Source organism: Myodes glareolus, chromosome 2 (genome assembly GCF_982192425.1).
Source record: "Myodes glareolus chromosome 2, mMyoGla1.1, whole genome shotgun sequence".
NCBI classification, from domain to species: Eukaryota; Metazoa; Chordata; class Mammalia; order Rodentia; family Cricetidae; genus Myodes; species Myodes glareolus.
Window position 1 is genome coordinate 80,507,981 of NC_142027.1, and position 4,378 is coordinate 80,512,358.

The window sequence follows — 4,378 nt, forward strand, 5'->3', positions numbered from 1 at the left end:
AAGAAAGATATGCATATGACGATACAAGAAGCTTATATTCACTAAACAGACTAGACTAAAAAAATGTCCTCTTGCCACATACTAATAAAAACAGTTGGATAAAGAAAGAAAATTAAAAACTGCAAAGAAAAAAGGTCAGTAACATATAAAGCAGACCTATCAGAATTATACCCGACTTTTCAAGGGAAACAATGAAAGTCAGAAGGTCCTGGACAAGTGTGATGCAAACGTGAAGAGACCACGGATGCAAGCCAGACTACTACATCCAACTAACCTCAACAGATGTAAAAGCTTTGGAATAACCCTATTTATCTTATTGGATAACCAGGGCTTAAAATTAGAATTCAACAACAACACTAATTTGAGAAAGCCTACAAACACATCGAAATTAAGCAATGCTCACCTGACTCACAAATCAGTCAAGGAAGAAATAAAAAAGGAACTAAAGACTTCCTAAAATTCAATGAAAATGACCATACAACACATCCAAACTTATGAGACACAATGAAAATAGTGTTAAGAGGACAGTTCATAACACTAAATGTTTACATAAAGAAGCTGGAAAAATCCCAAACTAATGAATTAACAGAACATTTCAATCTAGAACAAAAAGAAGCACACTCACCCAGGAGGATTAGAAGGCAGGAAATAAAGAAATGAGAGCTGAAATCAACAAAATAGAAACATAGAAAACAATACAAAGAATCAATGGGACAATGAGTTGATTCTTCAAGAAAATCAACAAAATAGCTCTCTCCTCCTAAGCTATCCCGGCTTTCTGCCTGGAACTGCTACCCTTCCTCTCTCCCTTTTTCGGGGCTTAAATTCCCCCAACTCAGCCTGGGTGGGCTCCGTGGCCCGGACGGGTGGTGAGTGCAAACGGAAGGGAGTCCCTTTGTTCTAAAAACCTGCCTGCAGCAAGGTAAGACTGCAGGCAGGGAGACCTCTGACCAGTGAGTGGCTCTGATCCTGTAGCAGAAGATACAATGGAGGGGTAAGTGTGTTCCTGACCGCCACACAAGTCCGGTAAGGGAACACACAATCTTCCCGCCATCCTTATCTCCCTGACTACTCCAAAGGGGTGGCTTCCCCCAGTTAAACCCTCTCTCCTCCTATGCCATCCCGGCTTTCTGCCTGGAACCCCTACCCTTCCTCTCTCCCTTTTTCGGGGCTTAAATTCCTCCAACTCAGCCTGGGTGGGCGCTGCAGCCGGGATGGGCAGTGAGTGCAAACGGGAGGGAGTTCCTTTGTTTTAATAGCCTGCCTGCAGCAAGGTAGGACTGCAGGCAAAGTGATTCCTGGATAGCAAGGGGCACTAATCCGGTAGCAGAAGACCCAGCGGAGGGAAGAGCCATTGGAGAGCATCTGAAGGAAGAGATGGGCAGGCGCCAAGGCAAAAATTCCTCCAACAATCTGAAAAACAACATGAAAACACCAGATCCCAGCGATCTTACAACAGAAGGACTTGAACACCCTATTCCAGAAGAAGTGGAAAACAGTGTCATTATAAAAGCAATAGAGTCTCTTAAACAGGGTATGAATAACTCACTTAAAGAAATAGAAGAGAAATATAACAAAAAGATGGAAGAAATGAGTAAAGAGATGGAAGAGAAATATAACAAAAAGTTTGAAGAAATGAGTAAATTCGTAAATGATACCCTGGGAAACCAAGAAAAAAACAATCAAACAGGTAATGGAATCAGTTCAAGAATTGAAAACTGAAATGGAGGCAGTGAAGAAAACACAAACCGAGGGCCGGCTGAATATGGAAAATCTAGGTAAACAAACAGAGACTTCAGGAACAAGCATAACCAATAGAATACAAGAGATAGAAGAACGAATCTCAGATTATGAAGACACCATAGAGAAAATAAACGTTCTGACCAAAGAAAACAGCAAATCCAACAAATTCTCACCACAAAACATTCAGGAAATATGGGACATAATAAAAAAAAACCAAATCTAAGAATAATAGGAGTTAAAGAAGGAGAAGAATTGCAGATCAAAGGTCCAGAATATATATTCAACAAAATTATAGAAGAAAACTTTCCCATCCTAAAGAACGATATTCCTATGAAGGTTCAAGAAACATACAGAACACCGAATAGACTGGATCAGAAAAAAAATCCCTTCGCCATATAATAATCAAAACACAAAGCATTCAGATTAAAGAAAGGATATTAAGAGCTGGGAAGGAAAAAGGTCAAATAACTTATAAAGGTAAACCTATCAGACTTACACCAGACTTCTCTATGGAAACCATGAAAGCCAGAAGGTCCTGGATAGAGGTACTGCAAAAACTAAGAGACCATGGATGCAAGCCCAGACTACTATACCCAGCCAAGCTATTGTTCACTATCAACGGAGAAAACAAAATATTCCAGGATAAAAACAAATTTAAACAATACATAGCTACTAATCCAGCCTTACAGAGAATATTAGAAGGAAAATCACAACCCAAGGAATCCAACATTCCCAACACTGCCTACAATAACTCAGACATCTAGCGACCCTTCACAAGCACAACTCAAAGAAGGAAAACACATACACTCTACTACCCCCAAAAAATGACCGGAGTCAACAACCACTGGTCATTAATATCACTTAATATTAATGGACTCAATTCACCTATAAAAAGGCACAGACTAAGAGACTGGATACGAAAACAGGTGGCGTTCATTCCTGCTGGCCAGGATGCGCGCCGCAACATCTCCCTCTTCTCTTGTTAATAAGAGCAATAAGGCAAAACTATTTTCCAATCTGGTCCCCACCTCACTTGGGCTAGCAGGTAGCACACCAATCAAAGACATACAGCACTTCCACCTAGACGCAGCATGCCAAGAATATCTCTGCTCCCACCCATTCCTAAGGAAGGAAAAGGCAAAGTAGAGTCAGTCAGAAAATTGTTAAGAGATAAGAGGTTGCACAGGGTGTTGCTCAAGTCGATGGTGTGAAACAGCTGCTCTTGGCACCGCTCAGAAGGTCATCACTGCTGCCTCTGCACGAATCTTCCACAGCAGTATCCTTCATTTCTCTGGTCGGTCTTGCTGGCACCCAGATGTATGTCAGCATTCCTAGAAAAACATAAACAAAACTCTCCTCCCAAATTGACATTTAAGAGTATTAAAAACTCTCAGTGTAAAAATTCAGCACAATCAGTACTGGAAGTAGGCTGGTTTTGAACTTAGAGACTTGCATGTCTCCGTTTCAAAGAGCAAATTTTGTTTGCCTGTACCAGCAAAATTTTGAATTAAAAATTAAGTGTAAAGAATGCAAGAGAAATCAAATCCTTTCTCTGGGGGAAGCTGTCACTGGTAGTCCCCCTCTATTGTTTAACCCCAAAACAGTTGTCACTGGGAATTGAACTCATGACCTTTGGAAGAGCAGGCAGTGCTCTTAACCTCTGAGCCATCTCTCCAGCTCCCGCATTCAAATGAAAAAACCTCTAGGTAGCATTGTTTTATTCCACCCGTTGCCAGAGGCAATAGGTAATGGTAACCAGGTTGACGCGCCTTTATTATGATAATCACGACCAGTTCTGCCTGAAGTTTATGAGGGAAAATGGACGTCGGCATTCGATCTGACTACTTCCTGCTGACAAAGGGACGTTGTGAATTTTGGGGGATAAATGTTTTTATCTGACTGAATTTTTGGCGACAAATGTTTTTATCTGACTAAATTTTTGGCGACCTTGGCTGTGAGCGGCGGCAGCAGCAGCGGATGGCGACAGCTCCACCTCTGAGGCCCATTGTGGCGCGCTCCGCATGGCCCCGCCCCGGGCCGTGCGCGGGCTCGCCGTTTCACCTCAGGCAATGAACTCGTACCGCCGGCTGTGAGTCTTTTTCAAGCTCCGGCGAGGGGGGCATCCGCCGCGGGGGGGGGCCCAGTCTCAGACCTTCCCAGGGGCCGGGGAGTGATGAGCACTTAGTACGTGGCCCCACCGATGAGCTTCCTCCGCCTGCCCATGTTGCTATGGAAACGCGGTTTTTCCGCAGAGCCGATTCAGCTCCTCACTGCCTTCTACGGCGCCGCTGCTCACCACGCAGCTTCCGCCTCAGTCAGGCGAGTCCGCTCAGGTGCTGAAAAAGTCCTCCAAAAACCATAGCCCCGCCAGAAGGCCGGGACACATAGCCTCTGATGTCACAGGGACTTTAGCCCGCCCAAGTCGCCATGGCGACCTGACTTTTCGTAGGCCTCCAGCAAACTCCCCGCCAGCAACTGGTTAGCATGGCCACGCCTCCCGAACGAGCTAGCACTCTCCGGTGCAATTTTGCGTCTCCCTCCTGAGTAGCTGGGATTACAGGTGTGCACCACCGTGCCTGGCCCACTTCCGTGTTTCTAATCAGGCATTACCGCTCAAAGGCGGGCCGGCTGCCGC

General features: G+C 44.6%; 1 pseudogene; it reads right to left on the bottom strand.

The window, feature by feature from the left end:
* Positions 1-3,783: 3,783 nt before the first annotated feature.
* On the bottom strand, positions 3,784-3,959 carry LOC148123018 (Nuclear RNase P; annotated as a pseudogene).
* Between the last annotated feature and the right edge of the window lie 419 nt (positions 3,960-4,378).